Source organism: Propithecus coquereli, unplaced genomic scaffold (assembly GCF_000956105.1).
Source record: "Propithecus coquereli isolate 6110/MARCELLA unplaced genomic scaffold, Pcoq_1.0 Scaffold59, whole genome shotgun sequence".
Taxonomy (NCBI): Eukaryota; Metazoa; Chordata; class Mammalia; order Primates; family Indriidae; genus Propithecus; species Propithecus coquereli.
This window is the reverse complement of record NW_012151840.1, coordinates 219,535-243,069: the sequence shown is the minus strand read 5'-3', so window position 1 is coordinate 243,069 and position 23,535 is coordinate 219,535. Positions and strand designations below refer to the sequence as shown.

The following is a 23,535-nucleotide window of genomic DNA, read 5'->3' as shown; positions in this document are numbered from 1 at the left end:
TAGTATTTAAATTATTTTTGAAAGAGAAGAGCCAAGACTTGTTTGCAAAGGAATGAAGTAATAAAAACAATTGACAATGCTAAAAAGTTAGTACCACATAAAGTAGCAGAATATTTTTATGACCTATTGGTGGGGCATTACTTCTTAAGTCACCAAATTGGAAACTGTGTTAAAAATAGTTGGGTTTTACTTTTTAAAATGAAGGATTTCTCTTCATCAAAGTACATATTGAACAAAATTAATGGGTGGAAAATTGAAAAAAGTATTTGGAATTCTAAAAATGAAGTAGGTACATATACACACATATGTATGTAAATATATACAGATTTGACATATGTATACACAATCAATACACATCTACAAATTCATAAGGAAAAGTGAAATGACCAAAAAATTACAAAATGAGCATAATATATGAACAAGCCATTCACAGAAGGTAACTCAGAAACTAATAAGCATGTGAATTATATTCAAACTCCCTACTAATTAGAGAGATGCAAATTAAAACAAGATATCATTTTACACACCAAATTAGCATAATCAGAAAGCTGGAGAAGCACCGTGTTTGCAGGGAGGTGGGATAGGTGGGAATCCTCGTGCACGGATGGTGGTGAAGTGATTGTGGAGAGCATGTGGCAACATCTTGTGTAATGATGTATATGTTGACCCGGCAATCCCACTTCTGAATGTATGTGATAGAAAATGTCCACACAATTCCATGAGGGACCACATATAAAGTAGTTTATCACACCATTTTTATGGTAGTGAGGTGTTGGAAGCGTCCTAGATGTTCATTCCCATGGGCACGCATAAGGAAAACGTGGTAGGTGAACACCATGGGCCTCGATGCAGCAGTTGGGAACAAGAGAACAGACTGCTGGGGAGGTCTTTAACAGAGCTGAATGAATGCGTTACTACGTGAGGCATAAAGGATACTATCTTTGTGGAGCTTAAAGTTGTACAGATCAAATAACATCACATTTTATAACACAGAAACAGAAGGATGGTGCACTAAGACATGAGAATGTAGGGAAGGAAAGGAAATAGGGATATTAAGGGGTAAATAAAGAAATCAAACAGCTTACAAAAGAAGCCTGTTAAGACATGATGATATCCATGAGCAAGAAATGGAAGAGAATGGTTAACTCAGCAATCTGTAGTTAATATTCCAAAGACAGAGGACAATACAACACAACAAAAATTGGAAAATTATACTCTACAGAATAAAGAGAAAGATTTGGGATTAATGGATTTTTACCTTGTCAGGGGAAAATCATAAAAATGCCTGATACTGTGTAAAACACTTATATGTCTAAGTACAGAATCAAAATATCTGCGACACTAAAACTCTGAAAATGTTTTTTTTGTAATTAGTGTTATCAAAAACTGCATACAGAGATAAATTTTACATTCTACCACTATGTGGCAGTAGAGATTAAAATGACGTTTCAGCATCCTTATTACTTATAATTTGATGTTTTAAGGTTCCCAAATCTTTAAGCAGCTTACAAGTGCATACTTAAATTCAGAATAACTTGTAGCTCTAAAAATAATTAAAATTTTACTTACCAAAACACCCTGGCAATATGGCTGACTAGAGACATTGGTCACCAGATCATCCAGAAATAAGGGAAAGTCTCAGGTGAAAAAGCCCAGCCCAGGTGGAACACTGAGGGAAGAGTGTCAGAATCTACCAGAGATCTCTCAGGAAGAAACTGCAGAGCAGAACAAGAAGGAGCAAAGTTTTGGCAGACATCAAACCCCCAGGAAAATTTGGAGCCCCGTAGAAAGTGTAGATGGGGGTGTTTATTTTTCTTCCCCTCATGCCTGTGGCAGACAGCCAGGTCCTGAACTGTTGGAGAGCCCCTCTACCCTCATAGCCCCAGCACTGCTGCCAGCGGTGAACTGAGAACTTCTTAAGAAAAGAGCACTATGCTGCCAGCCTGCACAAGGTTGCTTTCCCCCACCACAGACCCAAGGTGAGGCAGTAGGAACCAAATTGAAGGTGCACCCATAACGACCTCTATCCTGCCCAGGGAGCCTCAGCCTTTCTGTTTCCTTGTCTCTGGACTCCACGCAAACACTCCCCAGTACCCTCTTGGACTGTGACAAGCACAAAGTTCCAGGGGGACACAAGAGAGCTCTGGGATTCTCCTGCCCCTTGGGGACAGGAGAGTGCTGTGAGCCACAATGCTTTCTGGGACAAAGGAAAACAGAGCATGTGCTCTCCTCCACTTGAGAGCCCCTTGCTCATGATCTGAAGTTGTCTGCACCCCGGCCAGTGGAGATATGGGTGCAGAGCAGAGTCCACAAGTGCACGACCGTGTTCCCACCCCAGTCTAGTCCCAGGTTGGAAGGGAGAGCTGCACTCCCACTAATGCTGTGCCCGCTGCACCTGGATTTTGCATAGAGGGTGCAGCTCATTTCCTTCCTTTCACAGAGAGGCAGTGTTTTTTGCAGGTGTCCTGACCAGGGAATCTCAGCTCTTGGGTCTCCACACCACCAGATCCACAGGTAACATTCCCCAGCACACACTTGAACTGTAATAGCCTCAGAAGGCTGGTGGGTACCAGGGGAACTGTGCAATTCCCAGAGCTTGGACAATCAGGGCAGGCCACTTCCAGGTGATAGGAGAGCACAGTGAGCCAGGGGGCCCTTTAGGGACAAAGCAGAGCAGAGAGCTAGCTTTCCTCCATTCAGAGTCTTTTCCTCTCCCTCCCCTCCCCAACTCACTGCTGCCAGCACAGCCACAGCCGTTCCTGCACGAGGAAGGGGGCCAGGCCAGGGCACTGGGAGTGGCTGTGCCCCTCAACGACATGCCCACCACAGCCAGACTTCCATGGAGAGTGGGGCTCATGCCTTTCACTTTGAAAAGCCATGGCTTCCTGTAGTGGAGTACAGGCAAGCCAAAAGCTGCCTATTTCAGGACTTTTGGGTGGAACCAGTTTGGGGAGAGACCTGTGCCTTAGATCCTTTCTGAGGTCTGCAGCTACATTATGTCCTCGAAGAAAAAGACAGTGTCTATCTGAACTGAAAGTTGTCCGAACTGAAGTTCAGGAGTCTAGGGACAGTAGTGTGACAGCGAGAGAGAGAACTGTGTCTGTCCACCGGGGCTGGGAGCTGGTTCACTCTCCTCTCTTCCTCCCCCAATTCCTGACGGATACTGTGGGGAAATTCAACACAAGCTCCTTCACTACCCTCACTAGGATGGTGCTTCCACCTGTCATTGGGGTGTACAATGGAGCTCGGCAGCCCCGCTCTGCCCACCTTTTTACCCGCCCCCGCCCCCACGGCTGAGGAGGGAACGAGGACAGCAACATTGCACAGGCCACCCGAGCAGCTGAGCAAACTGAGACCGAGCACACACCCATCTGCTACTGCTGCAGCCTGCTCTTACACAAGTGCCACCTACTGGCCTGGTGGTTGAACTACAGCCTAGTACTTTTTCTACCGTAACTGGCATCTGAGAAAGACATTGCTCACTGTACAAAGACTCTCAATAACCAAGGAATATAGACAGAGCCTTTGCTCCCTGAAAGTACACCAACTCAAAGGTAAAGAAACAATTATGATGTAAAATTCAGACACGGTCCTAGGTGGGGCTAAAAAAAATAAATAAAATAAAATAATAAAAGAAAAAACTTAAAAAGATTTACCCAAATGAAAGTATAGTCAAAAATAAGAAGGAACAGCTTCTTCAGTGGAGAAGTAACAGGGATAGGAATAATAGAGGACATGAATAAAAAATTTACTAAAGAGATAGATATATTTAAAATAATCAAACAGAACTCTGGAAATGAAAGACATACTGATAGATTTATAAAATTCAGTTGGAAACTCAAACAGCAGAATGGATCAAGCTGAAGAAGAGATTTCAGAGCTCAAAGGGAAGTTTTTTCAATTATTCCTGTCAGACAGAATCACAGAAAAAGAATTAAAAGAAAGGAACGACATCTTTGAGAAGTATCTGATTATTTAAAACACCCAAACCAACAAATAATAGATATTCCTGAGAGAAAAGAAGAAAAAGTAAGATATATGGAAAACCTATTTAAGGAATAATTGAGGAAACCTTCCCTGGTCTTGCTAGGGATTTACACATCCAGACACAATAAGCTCAAAGAACACCTGGGTGATTCATTGTAAACAGTGCATTAGGAAGGCATATAGTCTTTGTGCCAATGTGAAGGAAAGCCAATGTGAAGGAAAGAATTCCAAGGACAAAGAGACAAAAAAGTCAAATGACCTACAAAGGCAAACCTATGAGACTAACAGTAGACTTCTCAGCAGAAACTTTGTAAGGCGTAAGGGATTGGGGTCCTATCTTTAGTCTTCTTAACCAGAAAATTTTCAGCCAAGAATTTTGTATCCTGCAAAACTAAGTTTCGTAAATGAAAGAGAAATAAATCCTTTCCTAGATAAGCAAATACTGAGGGAATTTGTTACCACTAGACTTTCACTTTAAGGAATGCTCAAAGTGGTCTTAAATATCAAAATAAAAGACTCATACTCAACAGTATAAAAACACTCAAAAGCATAAAACTCACAGGGCTTATAAAACAGTAACACAATGGAGAAATACAAAGCAATTAAGTAAAAACCAACAAAATAACTGGAATAGTATCTCACACATGAATAAAATAACTTTAAATATAAATGGTCTAAATACCCCACTTAAAAGATATAGATTGGCAGAATGGATGAAAAAACTGGTAGAGTGTGAAGTCCATACAAAGGAGGAGAAAAAATTGTCAGACAGTGATTAGGATATGCAAAAGTAAAAGTTTATATTTCTGAGAAAGAAGGAAAGAAAGGGACAGAGAGAGAGAGAGAGAGAAAGAGAAATTGGCCATGACACACTGAGGGAGGAAAGAAATGTCGGCTGCAAGGAAAGTTGCTTGGTGCTTTTAAAGGGTAGAAATGGCTTTTTTTCTCTGCCTCAAGGGACTGATAACAAAAGAAGCTATGAAGATGCTGTGCTGACTTTTTCTGTTTCTCACATAGCAGATTGGTATCAGAAATTGGTTTCTTCTTTCTTCTTGATAGCAGGAGGTATCTAGTACTGTCTCTTCTTGAGGAAGCAGGGGAAGTTCACACTCCTACTGTCTGCTCAGAAACATTTTGAAGGCTGAGAAAGAACTCAGAGATAACAAGTTAGGCCACATGTGTTTTAATTAAACAAAGTGTAGTTGTGTTGTGAGTTTATTTCTCTTACTTATTGTTTGATAGCCTGCTTCATTCTGTTAGATAGGTTATTAGTAAGACCACCTTTCAAAAACATAACCCAATACCTGCTGCTTTAAAGAGATGCACTTAATTCGTGAAGATTCATCTGGTCATATGGTAAAGATTTTGAAAAAAAAATTTCCAAGCAGATGCTAACCAAAAGTGAGGACCAGTAGCTATTCTTATACCAAATAAACCAGACTTTAAATCAACAGCTATAAAAAGAGACAAAAAAGGTCAGCATATAATGATAAAAGGAAAAATCCAACAAGAAAATATAGCCTTCAGAAATATATATGCCCCTAATTCTGAAGCTCCCAGATTTATAAAACAAATGTTACTAGACTCAAGGAAAGAGACAGACAGCAATACAATACTCATGAGGACTTGAACACTCCACTAATAACATTAGACAGATCATTGAGGCAGAAAATTAACAAAGAAACACTGGACTTAAACTGGGCTCTAGAACAAATGGACATAACAGATATTTACAGAACATTCTATCCAAAATCTGCAGAATATATATTCTTTTCATCGGCACATGGAACAATCACCATGATAGATCATATGATAACCCCCAAAACAAGTCTCAGTAAATTAAAAATGTCAAAATCATATCAAATGTCTTCTCAGATCACAGTGGAATAAACCTAGACATCAATTTCAAGAGGAAGTCTCAAAATTATACAAATACTTGGAAATTAAACAACCTGTTCCTGAATGATATTTGGGTGAACGATGAAATCAAGATAGAAATTTTAAAAAATTTAAAACTAATAATAACAGTGACACAAGTTATTAAAATCTGTGGCACATAGCAAAATCAGAGCTAAGAGAAAAGTTTATGGTGCTAACTGCCTACATCAAAAAGACACGAAATTTACAAATTGACAACCTAACATCTTATCTCAAGGAATTAGAAAAATAAGAACAAAGCAAAACCAAAGCTAGCAGAAGAAAATAAATAACAAAGATAACAAAGATCAGAGCAGAGCTAAATAAAATTGAAACAAAAATCAATTCAAGTATTATTAAAAAAAAAAGTTGGAGTCCAGCTCTGGTGGTTCATGCATGTAATCCCAGTTCTTATGGGGGCTCAGATGGGAGGATTGCTTGAGGCCAGGAGTTTGAGACCAGCCTGGGCAACATATTGAGATCCCCCATCTCTGAAAAAAAAAAAATTGGCCACATGGAGGTGCATGCCTATAGTTCCAGCTACTTGGGAGGCCGAGGTGGGAAAATCACTGGAGCCTAGGCGTTTGAGGTTGCAGTAAGCCATGATCATGCCACTGCATTGCAGCCTGGATGACAGAACAAGACCCTGTCTCAAAAAGAAAAAGTTCATTTTTTGAAAAGATAAACAAAACTGATAGAGCACTAGCTAGATTAACTAAAAATAGAAGAGAGAGGATTTGAATAAAATCAATCAGAAATGAAAAAGGAGACATTCCAACCAATACCATAGGAATGTAAAAGATCATCTGAAACTACTATGAACACCTTTATCTACATGAAGTAGAAATATAGAGGAAGTGGATAAATTCCTGGAAACATAGAATCTCTCACATTTGTATCGAGAAGAAATGAAAACCCTTACAGATTAAATAAGGATTAGTGAGATCGAATCAGTTATAAAAAAATCTCCTGGGGAAAAAAGTGGCTGAGGAGTAGATGATTCACAGCTGAGTTCTACCAGATGCTCAAAGAGGAACTAATACTAATTCTACTAAAACTGTTCCGAAAGATCCAGAAGGAGGGAATGCTCCCTAACTTATTCTATGAAACCAGGATCTCCCTGATACTAAAGCCATGAAAGGTCACAACAAAAAAGAAAACTACAGACCAATGTCCCTCATGAACTTAGATGCAGAAATCCTCAACAAAATACTAGCAGGTTGAATCTAAAAGTGCATCAAATAAATAATTCCCCTCAATTAAGGTGGTTTCATTCTAGGAATGCAAAGATGGTTCAACATATTCAAATCAATAAATGTGACTCACCACATAAACAGAATTAAAAACCAAAAGCTTATGATCATTCCAATAGATCAAGAAAAATAATTTGATAAAATAGGCCATCCCGTCATGATAAAAACCCTCAGGAAAGTAGGCACAGAAGGAACATACCTCAAAATAATAAAAGCCATGCATGACAAACCCACAGCCAACCTCATACTGAATGGGGAAAAGTCAATAACATTCCCTTTTAGGACTGGAAAAAGACAAGGGCATCCACATTCATCATTTTCATTTAACATGGTACTGGAGGTTCTTGCAGAAGGAATCAGGAAAGAGAAATAACAGGCATCCAAATTGGAAAAGAGGAAGTCAAACTGTCTCTGTCTGTAGGTGATATGATCTTATGTCTAGATAACCCTAAAGCCTCCTCTAAAAGACTCCCAAAATTAATAAATGAATTCAGTGAAGTATCAGCATACAAAATAAGCATACACCGATCAGTAGCAATGGCATACACCAATAATGACCAAGCTGAGAATCAAGTCTAGAACTTAATCTCGTTTATAGGAGCTGCAAAAAAATAAAAATAAAAATACCTAGGAATATACTTAATGAAGGAAGTGAAAGATCTCTACAAGGGCAACTGCAATATACTGATGAAAGAAATCATAGGTAACATAAATACATGGAAAAATATCTCATGTTTTTGGATTGGAAAAAATAATATTGTGAAAATGAGCATACTGCCCAAAGCAATCTACACATTCAATGCAATCCCTATTAAAATATCAATGTCGATTTTCACAGAATTAGAAAAGGAATATAAAGTTTTTATAGTGCCAAAAAAAAAAAAAAGCCTCAATAGCTAAAGCAATCCTAAGCAAAAAGCACAAATCAGGAAGAATCACATTATGAGACTTGAATTTATACTCCAAGGCTATAGTAACCAAAACAGCATGGTACTTGTATAAAAGTAAACATATATGTTAATGGAACAGAATAGAGAACCTCAAAATAAAACCATATACCTATAACCAACTGATCTTCAACAAAGCAGACAAAAACATACACTGGAGAAAGAACATACAAAAAATTCTCAGTGTTGCTAATCATCAGAGAAATGCCAATTAAAACCATAATGAGATACTACCTTACTCCTGTCAGAATGACCATTATTAAAAAGTCCAAAAATAATAGATGTTGGCACAGAAGCAGTTAAAAGGGTATGCTTATATGCTATTGGTGGGAATGTAAATTAGGGCAACCTCTATGAAAAACAGTATGGATTCCTGAAAGACCTAAGAGTATACCAACCATTTGATCCAGCAATCCCACTATTGATGATCTGGCCAAAGGAAACGAAGTCATTGTATCTAAAATACACCTGCAATCATATGTTTATTGTAGCACAATTCACAATTGTAAGGATATGGAACCAACCTAAGTGTCCATCCACTGATGAGTAGATAAAGAAAATGTCATGTATATATAGCATGAAATAGTACTCATACATAAAAAAGAATGAAATAATGTTTTTTTCAGCAACTTGAATTAAACTGGAGGCCATTGTCCTAAGTGAAGTACTGCAGGGATGAAAAACTAAATGCTGCATGTTCTCACTTGTAAGTAGGAACTATGCTATGGGCACACAGGGGCATGCAGAGTGGTATAATGGACATTGGAGACTCAGAAGGGGGGAGGGTGGAAATGGGGTGAGGGAAGAAAAATTATTTACAGGTGCAGTGTACATTCTTCTGGTGATGGGTACTCTAAAAACCCAGACACCAGCACTATACAATTCATCCACGTAACCAAAACCATCTGTACCCCTAAATCTATTGAAATTAAAAAAGGAATTAAATGATAAAGTCTCTCAAAAATTACTTACAAAAGGAAGCACATAATATTAAAAATATATCACTAATAACACAAGAATAGAGTCCAGGGAAATACATGGCCAATAAAATAAGATGAAGACAAGAATGGTGTAAATTTTTTTAAAACATGCCATGTTACACTCCTCATACACTGGTTATTAGAGGACCATAGCATAAGATAAAGTCAGTTACATATTCACGATGTCTAGAAGATACAGACAACTGTTGAGAAGAATGTAGCTGTTCCTGGTCCTGAAGCCACACAGAAATATCTCCTGTCAGTTCCTATAGCAGAGAAACTATTTGATGCAATGAATCATGTTCTTAAGAAAGTTCTTCCAGTAAATTTTATGAGGTCCATATGTTTGTTTTTATTAAGTCTCTTACACTATGATGGTTATGTCAGCTTATGGTAAAAATTGGAAATATTATTTCAACACAACACAACAGGATCTGGTCCAGGGGTACAGCTTTCTTATATTCTGACAAACTCAAGGGTAGATTTTATGTTTCCTATAAGAATGAATAGACGCTAAGTACAATTAGAATTATTTTTTTCTTTCATTTTTTTTATTACATTTGGACCTTTAAGAAACATACAACGTCAGATATACCACTATTCTGTAAAAATCTATTCTAGTTTTTGGAAAGCACACGTGTCACAAACTATCTTGCTTCTAATCTCCAAGACTTTACTGAGAGTTTATCAAAAAGGTAGCCTCTGATCTATGGAAATCTGAGTCTTGAGGTTTTGAAAGTTTTGATTATTGTAAAACAATTTCAAGTGGATGAACTCAATTCCCACCTGTTTTCTTCTGGAATGGGCTAATCATTTTGAGGTTATCTAGTCCATTACAAGAATCTTCAATTCCTTGAGTTTTGTCTTTGGACAGCCTGATAAAATAGTAATTTTGTTTCTGTACAATAAGCATGAATTCACCAGAACATACCTAATATTAATTACAACAAAAAGCAGCAGATAATGTATATGTGCTGTGTTTACTTTAATGACTACCGTAAGTTAATAACCAACTATGGAGACTATTTCTGGATCAATACAATCCAAGTGTGGTAGTTGCAGGCTACACTCAACTCCTTAACATGGCTCTTGATACCTGACATTGATTAAAAGTAAAAAAGGTGAGTGAACAAATACACACTCATACATGATTACATTTTCAGAAGCTACCCTTTGCAGAAGTAAACAAGAGAGGAGACTTTCAGGAAGCTGTTGATGGGCACTGGGAAGATTTAAAGCTATGCCCTGGAAAGCACCTAAGTGAGCTGTAGGAAGGCATTTGTGAGAGTAGATTCTGCAGCTTCAAAGGAAACTTCTCTAAAAGAGGAGGGTGTTTTCTCAATGAATCTAAGTTCTGAGACTTTCAGCAGTTGAAGGTTAGAAACAAGATCCAAAGATAAAACCCATCTTCACAACGCTTAAGAAAGGTGACTGTGCCACTAAGCTCATGATGCTAAATGGTCCAAAAGCCTTTGGTGGTGTGATATGGACAAGAAAAAAATTAATACGGAAACCACATGACACCATTAAAACCAAAAAACACTTTTTCATTTAAAAAAGTATTTAGGACACATAAAACAAGGCCGCATCTATTCTTTTTTCTCGTCTTGTGGCATGGGGTGTGTTGGTGGCTGCTGCACTGTGGCACTGATGCTCTCTGAGCCGGTGTTGCTATCACTGGTTCCTTCCTCTGCCGTACTGTCCGCCCCTCCTGCCCACTCTCCTTGTCCTCAGGAGTTGACGTGCCTCTTCTCCATTCTGTTGGCTTTCTGTTGTTTCTTCAAGGTGTGCCTCCTCTGTCTCCATTGGAATGTTCTCGTCGTCTTTCTTTTCCTCAGCTTTATTTGCCGCGTGCTCTTCCTCGGGAACAGTGCTGCTCTGACTGTGCTCTGCTTGCTCTGCTGCCTCCCTGTCCTCCTGCCTGCTGCGGGCCTGCTCCTCTGCCTGCGCAACCTCAGCTGCAGTTTCCTCCTTATCCACTTCCACCTTCAGACCGCACAACCTTTTAAGTTCATTGTTAAATGAACCTGTGCTTTCCAGGAATTTCCTCTTCTTTTCCTGATGTCGTCCCTCTACTTGAAGTTCAGCCTCTACTTTGCGCTGATGAACCATTAAAAGATCGGACCTGTCATCTGAGGACCTGCATTCTAGCTGTTGTGACAACTGACCGACCTTGGCACCACGCTCCCGCTAAGGATTTCACTGATGAGGCGGTGGTTTCTCCGGAAACGGGCGGTGGCTGTATGCTTCATTGAAAAGCCATCATCACGGGGCATTATTATTTCATTCATATATGTTTGTTTCCTCAGCTTGATTATAAATCCTGTGATGGTGAAGAATGTGTCTACTGTCCCCTTGGTATTTCTTCATTGCTTTTAATGTATATTGGTGACTCAGTGACATGAAGCAATGAAGTGTTAGCAAGGTTTTTGTAAATTGTACAATGACATAAAAATAAAATGGAACTTAAACATAAGGTGACTTGGAAATAAGAGAGAATATGAGTCTGAAAATTACAGTTTAATTGTTTAACATGATGCAAGTGCAGAATGACTTAGAAGACTTAATAATAATCTTTATTTTCAAAACAAACAAACAAAAAAGAAAAGCCATGATCATAATCATCTGGATCTGCAGCAGGCTGAATGCTCACGTACGGTTCTTCTTTTTCCATGCGAGACTGTCTCTGCCGACTTTCTTCCTCTAAAGCAGCTTCTGCACGACTTTTTGCATTTATGTAAGCAAGGTACGCAGGGGAATTATGATAGGCCTCCATAGATTCATTGTATTCTATATTGTTTGCTTCGTTTTTGTTTACATATTCTTGTTTCTCTTCATCAGTAAGATCTTGCAACATGCCGCCAATAATCTTGCCAATCTTCCACAACTTTAGGTCAGGGTTAGAAGACTTTACTTGGTTCCAGCACTTTCTGCTGTACCTCAGGTAGGGTATCAGCGGCTCATCTGGTGTCTTTGGGGGTTTTGGAACCATGATACCAGAGGATGCCATGACCCAGCTGTTGGTGCCTGGGTTCCCTCCCAGCCAGTAGTTGTTGTAGGTGAGATGACTGTATGGATTGTATCCCACAAACTCCGGTGTGCTGGGTATTTGTGTTGCAGGAACTTGGGTGGGAAGTGGGGCATAAGATAGTCTTTTGGACATTTTGGAAGATTAAGTTCTCAGTTCCTTAAAAATGGATCTGAGCCACCACGGGCAGAAAAAGCACCTGCAGCTCTGGCTTTGCTTCCCTTTTAAAATTAGAATTAAATATTCCATCAATATCACTTAAATATTGAACTAATTTAATTCATTTTTGAATAGTAGCAACTTTGGATCATGTATTCTAACATATACCCTATGTAAAACTATTTTATATTATCTGTTAAATGCAGATCACCCAATTTCATAATCAGTTGACATATGGGTGGAATTGACAATTGGACATTTCTTGTGGGTTTTGGAAATCTCCTCAAGGACTAGCACCCATAGGGAGCACCAAGATTCTTCTTGAGATATAATTTTATTTTTTTCCTAATGAAAAGGCACGGGTTGATCTAACTCTAACTCCATCCTAATGCGCAACCAATTCTATTTCAGAGAGAATGCCAGATACCACTTTAGACAGGAAAGTATTTAAAATAGGTGTGGATCTTAATATGGTTATAAAGTTTCCTGAGAAAAGGACTGTGGGTCCTTGAGCTATTATTTAGACATTACCCATTCAAGTAAAACAGGTTACTGATTATATACCTACGTCCCTAAATGGATAGATGGCTTATCAAGTGGGGTTATATGGCAGAGACCACCGGTTGTCTACCAGAATCTGTTTTTCGTCTTCTCTAGAATAAACCTAACCCCAATTATTAGCAGTATAGAATAAAAGCTACCTCTCTTAGCCAGTCTTTGAGCTGGTCATGGTCATACGATTACAATCTAGCCAATGGAGTGTATAACTTCTGCAAGGGGGATCTGGTCATGTGGGAGGTGGGAGTGCTCGACTCTTCCCTTCCTCCTTATTGGTGGCTGAAAGGGAGGTTTGATGGGGGAAATCTGGCAGTCATCTCAGAGTGTGGGATGACCTTTGGAATGAGGACCAACCATGGTAAAGACCAAAGCAAAACAAAGCCAAAAAATAAAAACTCCCCCAAAACAAAAGAGGAACCTGGTAACCAAGTTCCTCATACCATGGAATGCCATAACAACCTGCATTGACTACTTCCAGTCTTTCTTTTTTTTATTTCAAGATACTAAGGTAGTACAAATGTTTTTGTTACATGGATACCTTGTATAATGCTTAAGTCAGGGCTTTTGGTGTGTCTGTCATCAGAATAGTGTTCATTGTACCCCATAGGTAAGTTTTTATGTCTCACTCCCCTCTCACCCTACCCCCTTCTTGATTTCCGTTGTCCTTTATATCTCTTTGTGTCTGTGTGTACCAGTCGTTTACCTCCCACTTATTAGTGAAAACATGTCAAAAAGATTATTTTCTTTGTTTTCTTCTAGAATATTTTTACTTCCAGTCTTTCTAACAGAGAGATATAATTACATCTTTTAAAATATATTGTTAGCTTGGATTTTCTGTCACTTGCAGCCACACTTATTCAAAGTAATGCAGGATAATAGCTGAATATCAATTAAATTTTGATAACTTTGGTTTATGAGATATTTACCTTTGGCTCTTTCTTTTTCTCATTGTCATGACCTATAGGCTTTAGTTAAGTTTTGCTAAAGCAAAATCAAAGTTTTGATAATAGCATCCAAGCTATTGGTATGTAAGTTCACTTTATCTGTATATTTTCTAAAGTAGGCGAGGTAATGCTACAAAAGAGCTTTAACTTAAAATTAAAAAACCAGGGAACATCAATAAGTTATAATAAAATGTTGAACAAATTTTTAGCCTACATTTTCACTAATTTTGAGTATGATGAAAGGTTAACGTCTACAGTTTAGGAGAATCAGTTCAATTCAGGAGAGAATCAACAAAGGCTTCTACGGTCTTTGGTAGAAGACAACTGTGGAGAATAAAGAATTGTGGAAACAGAGAATAAAATAATGTATGTAGAATATTTTGATGGAGCCAGTGTACGTGTCCTTTGGCTTTGGAAATTAAGGCATGAGTCTTTGACCTTGTTGGCTTGCAGTGTCCTATGTGGTTTAATATCACCGGCTTTTATATGCTGTACAACTGCCACTCTACTCTTGTGGCCTGGACAGGCAATTGTAGGACTATGTATCTAGTGTCCATTTCAGGTTTTTTACTGTGACACGTTGCTGCCCATTAGGATGACTCTGTCCAATGTCAAGAGGCTGTTTTTATGTACATGCATGTGTCAGGTCAATTTATGAGGAAATAGACTCAGATGGGCATCTGCTGCAGAATGTTTATTGGGGAGTGCTCTCTCGAGGAACACTAGCAAAAGGGAGAGGAAAACAGAACTGAGCTGAGGGAGAAATTGAACTGTGATGCAGTTGTAACAAGGACCTAATTAATCTCATAGAGAGTTGTGGAGCTAGAATGGCCCTTCAGAGGTTTACTAAAATGAAGTAATAGGGTCATAGTTTTTACTTCCACATGTGGCCTTTCTTCAGGGAAGCAGAATCCCCTTAGGCAAAGTAGGTCCCTCCCACAGAAGGCAATTTTTGGCATGGGACCCATCTGTGAGTGGTCAGCAGTCAATACTTCCTGAAGCTGAGGACTGAGCACATTTGTCCTGAAAAGGATATACTGATGGCTGACCACAGCTTCCACTAGAGCAAGAGTGTGTTCTTATGGAGATAAGGGTTTCCTTCAAGGAGCTTAAGTATGCACCCAAACCTCACAAACAGAGCCAATATTGAAAACACAGGCCACAAGGCCTAAGCAAATCTTGGGAAATGTGCATAGAATTCTACAGCAATGGCCTTCAACCAGGCTGCCTCAGCACGAAACCCTGAGACAGAAATTCTATTAATGAAATCACAACTCTTAGATGTAGATTCTTTAAAAACAGCAGGAAGCAAAATAATCAGTGCCAGTTTTTACCTTGACTTTCATTCCAGACTAGGGATACAACCTCCATGAGATGTCTTAAATGTGCTTTGTCTGCTATATTACTTTGAAGTGAGTTTGGGTCAAGAAGGAGACCTGTGAAGGAATTAGCCTTGAATTTATATGGCTTGCACAGAGGCTCCGTTGTTATGTCCCACTACATAGTCTCAAGGTGCCTATACCTGTTGCTTAGATTTTTGAGGCACAGGTTGTGGCTTCACACATAATAGACAAGTTACAAAAGATGAATATAAAGAAAAATGATTGAAGATTCAGGGATATGACAATGCCATCATGCACGGAAAATGTAATTGACAACATCTAAAAGTGTTTGAGAAAAATCTGTGATGTTCCTTATTTTTTGATCCATTCACATTCTTCTAAAAATTTTGGTAGTAAAAGATATAATGAAAGTTTATCTCTAAGTGGTTTTTTAAAAATATCATACAAGAGTGGTATTACCTTTCATTATTGATGCTTCACAAACTACAAATTTGTATTTTGACTCCAAATCCTTCAACATAACAGGGATAAAATGGTGGACTAGAGGCAGCCAGCCAGCTCTCCGCTCCTATGGAAAGAAGCAAAAGGTGCAGGCAGCTGCCTAGATAGGGATCACTCGCCCCAGAAGCAGCATTTTGAATTTATAGAGAAGCAACGTGGGACACTCAATGTGGAGAAAAAGGTGACGGGGTGATACATATACAAAGATGAGAGAACTCTAGGAGAACAATAGGAGAATAGAGCGTGGGAGCGCCATGCCATCCTTGCTGGGGCAGTGCGGACTCAGCTGCAAGACGGCACCAACCGCCCCCACAGACAGGAACCTGCCCAGACAGCGACCTGCCTGGAGTCTGTGCAGAGTCGTTGCACTAGACAGGCCGTAGAGATCAGGCAACAGCTACCGCCATCCTGATCTCTCGTGTGCACGGCGCTCGGTCTACACCTGGCTGGGGAGGGACTGGACTGATCTGTGGCTTCCCTGAACATACCCTGGAAATTAAAGCCAAGCACTTCACCCCTAGAGCCCAGAGGGACCTGGGCACGGGAATTGAACAGAGAGCAGCAGGCACCGATTTGAGAGGCTCTGGGCGACCACTTCGGCGAGTTCTGGAAGGGCCGTGGAACACTGTGACCTCTGCATATCTGACCTGGCACCCGTGGGACCCTTGTGCCTAAGAACTAGCCTGTAGCCTGCTTGGCCCCTGAGCCGCCTTCCAGGCCCCACCCACCTCCTGCCTGCCTGGCCTTGACTCCACCCACCAAGTCGAGTGGGCTGCCATCTGCATGGCTCCTGGTCAGAGGCTTTGCTTCCAGCTCCACCCCAGTTCCTGCTCGGAGGCTCTCATGCTGGGGCCAGTAGGCTCCGACCTGAGAGGCTTTGGGTGGCTGCTTCAACAGGCCCTGAGTGGAGGGTGGAGAGCTCTGAGGTCCCTGGCCACCAGAGCCAACCTCAGTCCGCCTGACTTGGCATTGGCTGGACCCCCGGAGCCTGCAGTTCAGCCAAGACTCCACCCTCTGGCCGCAACTGCCTCCTGCCTGCTTGGCTCTGACCTCACCCTCCAGGTTAGATTGGCCTGCCATCTGCACGGCCCCATTTTTGGCTCAGAGGCCTTGTGGCAGAGGTTCTGCTCACAGCTCCTTCCTAGTCCCAGTTCGGCCGCTCTCACACCGCAGCCTGAGGCTCCACCCCTGAGCCTCCAGAAATCCTGCCAGGCCCCAGACAACATCCCCAAGGCTCCAGCGCCCGATCTGGACCCCAAGACCCCACCCCAGAGCCTCCACCACGAAACCAGGGCTGGAAGAGCTGCTCCAAAGTCCAATACCCCACCAAGCAACACCCCCACTCCCTCCTCCAAGCCACCAGCCAGCCCACTGCTACCATCTTTGAGCAAATGCCCACAATCTGGGAATCCACAACAACCTTATTCAGTGCTGTGGTTACTCTGTGGGGAGACCCTGGGTAGAGCAATCCCCACAACACCAGACTCAGTAAAGAGAGTCTTGTCTAGCTCCCAGCTGGAATATCCTACAACTATCTGGAGAGTTCCCAGCAAGAAACAGGAGCCCCGCAAACCTATTACCCCAGAATCAGAAAGGAGTGTTCAGATTAGAAGAAACCAGCAAAAGAATCCTGGCAACATGAAAAATCAAAATAGATCAACACCCCCAAGTGATCATAAGGGAGCTACAGCAGTGAACTCCAACTACAAGGAGACTGTTGAAATCACAGAAATGGATTCGGAATATGCATGGCAAATAAGATGAATGGAATTAGGGAGAAAGTTGAAAACCAACGAAAAGAAGTCCAAAAACTATTTCAGAGAATTAATGAAAAAGTCACTGAAGAGCTTGACAAAATTAGAATATAATAGAACTTAAATAAATGAAAGAGTCTTTCAGGGATTCTTAAAATGCAGCAGAACGTTTCAGCAACAGATTCCACCAAGAAGAAAAAAATCTCGGAGTTTGAAGATTTGCACTAACAGAAGCATTTAAAGAGGCAGAGAAGAGAACAAGGGCAGAACTGATCACTTAGAGAGACAAGGGACTATGCGTAGCGAACAAACATACAAATTATAGGTATCCCTGAGAGAGAAAAAGAAAGTGGTAAAAACATGGAAAATCTATTTGAGGGAATTATTGTGGAAAACTTACCCAGGATTGGGGGTGGCCAGAGATCTAGCCATCCAGATACAAGATGGCCATTGAACACCGGGAAGATTCATAGCAAATAGAACATCTCCAAGACACATAGTATCCAACCTGGCCAAAGTCAAAATGAATGAGAAAATTCTACAAGCAGCTAGACATAAGCAACAACTTACCTACAAGGGAAAACCCATCAGGATAACAGCAGGCTTCTCAGCTATGATTTGATCCAGCAATCCCACTATTGGGTATTTACCCAAAGGAAAAAAAGACATTCTATAAAAAAGACATTTGCACTTGAATATTTAAAGGAGCACAATTCACTATTGTAAAGATGTGGAAACAACCGAAGTGCCCATCAATACATGAATGGATTAATAAAATGTAATATATGTATATCATGGAGTACTACTCAGCCATAAAAAGTGGTGAACTAATAGCTCTTGTATTATCCAGGATGGAGCTGGATCTCATTCTTCTAGGTGAAGTATCAGAAGAATGGAAAAACAAACACCGCATGTACTCACCATTAAATTGGTACTAATCGATAAACATTTATGCGCATATATGAAAGTAACATTCATTGGGATCAGTCAGGTGGAAGGGGACGGGAGAATGGCTAAATTCACACCTAATGGGTGCGGGGCATGCTGTCGGGAGGATGGGCACACTTGTAGCTTTGACTTGTGTGGTACAAAGGCAATTTATGTGACCAAAGTATTTGTGCCCCCATAATATTATGAAATAAAAACAAACTGACAAACAAAAAACCAAATCCTACAAGATAAAGTCAGTTTTGCTTTGCATATTAGTTAGGACTGAAAAACTTAATCACAAAAGCTGGAACCATATAAAAGGTTCTCCATAATATATAGTGGATAAAATTATATCAACCTCTGACCTTCAGAATTTTTGTCGAAATACTCAAAATTCTCTTACTATTGGTTGTAAATATACAGAGAAGTGAAAAATAGTAAGAATAATATTTACTTATCACCATGTAATTTAAAACATTAGAAACATCCAGAATTAAGATTTCTTTCTCTGTAAAAACTTATCAAGTACTTGCCTTCTCCTCACCATAAATCTTAAAGATATGGAGTATTGCTTTATGCCTTAGTGAATTTTCACCCTCCTTTCTAAGTTTGGATCAGCTTCCAATATTTTATACTCTGAGTTTTTGTTCTTGGGGAATATCTCTGAGAGTTCTGATGGCAAGTTTTCTGTTGGTGTCACTTCAATGGGACACCTGCATCCTTTTCACAACAACCACTTTCTTGTTTAGGTTGGTAAGTTTTCTGTCATTCCGTTCCTCTAGCTTTATATTGAGAAGTCTCTGAAACAGTGGCATTAACAACGTTCCAACAGTTAACTATTTTTTCTGGAACTTCTTATACATTTAATTCAAATCTGACTTCTAGCATTGCCACTTTTATTTTCTACACTTTGATTTTTGTGGCCCAATTTCCAGTTCCTATTATCCATCCACGTACGATGTCACATGGATTTATTACTGAGATACAAGGAGACAACACAACTACATGCTATGCTGTCTTTGCACAGAAAAGATTAACAGCCACCGACAATCTTTGGAATATGTGATGTAATTGCTCACTGATTATGATGTGCATTTTTATTTCCATGGCGATTCATGGGCTAAAGAGCTAGTGGTAGTTTGTACTTCATGCAATTACTAGCAGTTAAGATAGTGTGGTAGTGGAAATTTGTGCCATGTTGTTGGGGGATTTGTGTTGTTTAAGTCAACCAGGATAACAGATTTGTTCATAGTGAAATTATGAAAAGAAAAGACTGTCTATTTAGAAAAAAGATTACATTGACTATAGATCTCTAGCAATCAATTTTGTGTTTGCTCTTGCTGAGTGACATAGTGCTGTCACCAGCTTGGTACCATTTTTTATTTCTAATTTTTTGGATTGGTCATTTTAAGACAAATAAAATATTTCTTAACTCCAAATTCATTGAGGGCAAAGCTGCGATTAAATACTTTTGTTAGAACAATTAGAAAAATTCTGGCCAGGGCCTAAGGTGACCCCAAGATTCCTTGTTATCTTTCAGTTCAATGGGATGGGTTTTTTACTAGACGAATTTTATCAAAATTGTGGTGAAAGGCTTCCCTGTCGATTTCCACCTCTAGTAGGGGGTCTCAGGACTAACTGATTACCCATGTGGAGACTGTAGTCAGGCCCTTTGGGTACTAACTCTCAGTGACAATCTCCTGGGAAGCTCAAGCATCAGCTTGTATTTCCCTCTCTAAGTTTTAATTTCTTATTTCCTTTTTGCAGATTTCCTTATCTTGTGAGTTCAATGTATTCATATATAAATAATTTTTAAAATTATAGCTTATCAGTATATTTGTATGTTTTGTAGTTTTATTTTTTTTTCTTGTCTTCTATCTTTAAGTCAAAATATCTTTTCTGTAGTTCACATATGTACACAGGGAAATCTGAGGATCGAGTGACGCAATACTTTAGGTCTCAAAATTTAGCCAATGTGGTGCTTAGAATGAATGTGTAGAGAGTTCAGGAATGATTGGTGATAAGATAGAGAGGAGACCCAAGGACTCAGATAAAGAGTAAGTAGACAACAATATGAGATCACAGAAAATTAAGGAAGCAGAGAAGAGAAAGAAAATACTATGCACTCAGAAATGAATAGGCCAAGTGAAAGAATGTTAAAGTTGAAATTGAATTAGAGAATATCAACTGCTTATAATTCAACCATTTTTCGGTGGGGGATTCATGTTTCTGTTATATAAGTGGGCCCATCCAGGAGTTTATCCAGTTCTCAGGCTGAAACCTCGTTGTTGTAGTTGGGAGAGGGAGGGGGACACAGGGTAGAGATAGGAACTTCTGCTGGGGGCCAGAAAGGGGGAGACTCACTTGAATCAGAGCTGAAGGGGAAACGAAAGTCCCGGGAAGAGGCATGTGGTTGTGGGAGGCTTTGGGTTTCCCTAAAGGGGAAGTGAATGGGGGGGTGAGGTTTCTGTTGGTGGAGAAAGGGGTGACAGAGCAGAGTGTGAGACTGTGTGAGGTGGGGACATGTCGTCTGAGTTCTGAGGAGATCTCTCTCTAGGGAGTGGCCAGATAAGAGCCCAGGCAAAGGTGGACAGAAGGATGTGGGGCCCTGTGTAAGAAAAATGTCAAAACTAAGCCAGTCATTATGGCTTTCTCTATGGTGACTGGTTCACTTTTCATCTTCTGTGTGTTCAGTTTACCTCTCTTTTTTTTCATACTACTTGTCCTTCTACCACCTACAGCTGTCCAGGAACACATCTCATTGCATCTCATCCAGAGCCATCCTTTGCCAACCAATCGTGGGCACAAAATCAGGGCTCAGGTTGGCTTGGTGAGTTGCAGACTCATGGCTGGGAGAGTGAATCAGGCACAATAATTTTCTGGCACATTTGGTCCAAGAGGAACTTAAGCAATGAGGAGTTGTTAGACCTGGAGATGCTGTTCTGTGTCTACTTCAATGGGTTAATTCAGGAGATACGAGACTGTGCCAGTCAACTGCAGTTTGAATGCAAGTTCAATCAACTCAAGTAAGGGAATTCTTCACAGTGTTCTATTTCTGGGAAATATTCTGTACTCATTTCCGGACCATTTCCCATGATCCCGTCCCCCCGTAATAGTCTGCATGCATAAACCTCTCAGGGGATCTTCCAAATGTTGACTCCCTCAAATTTCCTTGACACTTCTTACGTTGGGATACTTTTTCCTTATGCTTTGTTACCTTCCCCCTGTGGTCTCCCTTTGTGGCCCACAGTCCGGAGGCACACATTGTCCCAGTCTGTGCTTGACTTCCTACAAATATGATCTCTTCCCTCATTCAATTTCTTCAAAGATCTATGTCCATAGTCCAACAGCCACTAGGAACAATCTCATGCATCATGGAAGGAAAGCTGTACTCCCACCTCCCTCACCAAGTTACCACCCTCCCTCTACACTAAATTATGTGGCTCAACTATCATTTCTTCATGTAAATCTTCTATTAATTCAAGGCATTTATCTTTTATTGCCTGTCTTCCCTATCTCTATACTTTTTCTCTATTCATGATCTAATATATCTTTGGCTACTCTTAAGCCCATATGAAACCTTCTTGCTCCACTTCATGATAAAGTCCTAGATTTTCATATCATTGCTCTTATTTTTTAATCTGAATCCTTTTTCTCATTTCTCCCTTCCCCAAGATCCCTTTGTAATACAGGCGAAATTTGGCTGTTAGCTGCACTCTATAGAGAATCCAGAAATCTTCATCCGGGCAGCTTTTGAGGGATCAGTGTCTGAGTTTCCAAAATACATCATGGGTATCATCTCCAGAGGGAGGGAGTAGGGCCCAGATGTCTGTGATCTACTCAATCACTACGAAGGCATCAAGGAAATAGTGTATGGGCTTGTAAGAAACACATGCCTCCGATTTCTCCTGGGTCTCCTGGACACGGAGAAGGTGAACCTCCAGAGGGAAGGGCAGTTTAACCTCTTCTTCTAAGATTTTTCTATTGAAATCCACTCCTTCCCCACCGCCACCTCCTTCAAAGATAGGACAAGAAAAAGGACCAGGAGAGGGGTTACTGGGTGATGGTTTCCTAGAGGAGGGAAAAAAATAACTGTGCATATGAATGTGGATATATGTGACCCTAAGCTGCATGTAAGTGTCCTCATTGAATATGTTTGTGTTCTCTGCAGTGAGGCCAGAGTTCTGGCTGTTCAGTCATCCCACCCTTGGGTCTGGCTACCTATTGCTGGTTTGTCATGTGTCTGGTTTCTAACCAAAGCCTCTTTGGGTGAGATGGAGGTGGAGTGAGCAGGACCAACTGGGCACTAAACGAGATGATAGTCTTCCTAATGCCGATGGCACATGGTATCTTCAGGTGACTATGGTATGGCAGCTGAGGAGGCAGCTGTCCTGTCTTGTCAAGTGAGCTACAGAAACCTAGGAGGCCAGGACATCATCCTCTACTGGGGTGAGACTGGATGTGGGAAGTGTGAGTAGGGGTCCTTGAGATGAGGAAAGTTGGGTGATATCAGATCTAGTTGAGGAATGTCAGGAAGGAATGAATATAGATAATTCAAGAAATGGAGGAGTGGGACATGAGGGACACGTAGACACAACATATTTGGGTTGGGGAGATGTGGAATCCTTTCTTGAGTTGGGATGGGAATAGAGTGACTGAAATAGGATGATTGATGTAACTTGTATCCAATGCACAAGGCAAGTAGGGAAATCAGTAGATGGAGTAGGATCAGCAGTGGGTTTAAAGTGACGTCCCTGTATCTCTCCGATATCTGCAGGACACCACTCTCCCATGAACTTGACACCTTGGCAGTGACAGCGCCCCTGATGCTTCTGATAGGTCTTGTGTTGTGGTTTAAGAGGTGCTGTGAGTTCCTTGCATTTCCTCCTCTCTTTCCAATTTCTTTTTTCTTCTTTTTCCCCCAGATTTTGAAAAAATACAATTCTGGTATTTAAAAGAGACATACCTTAAAACATAAAGTCACAAAACTCTGAACAAAAAAGACTGGAAAAATATATCAAAATAAATCTAATATGTTTACATCAATTTAGATGAAATGAACTTTGAAAAAATAGGTATGTAGTTTTTTATTTTTACTTCAGAATTTTATGGGGGTACATGTGTTTTGGTTATATTGTTTGCTTTTGTACAGTTTGAGTTGAAGTTTTAAGTGTGCCCTTCAGCCAGGTAGTGTGCATTGTACCCATCATATGTGAATTCACCTTTCCAATTTC

The 23,535-nt window shown here is 40.3% G+C and overlaps 2 pseudogenes; one reads left to right on the top strand and one right to left on the bottom strand.

The window, feature by feature from the left end:
* Positions 1-10,673: 10,673 nt before the first annotated feature.
* LOC105821776 lies at positions 10,674-12,247 on the bottom strand (annotated as a pseudogene).
* A 4,153-nt stretch (positions 12,248-16,400) lies between these two features.
* LOC105821717 lies at positions 16,401-23,279 on the top strand (annotated as a pseudogene).
* The last annotated feature ends 256 nt before the right edge of the window (positions 23,280-23,535 follow it).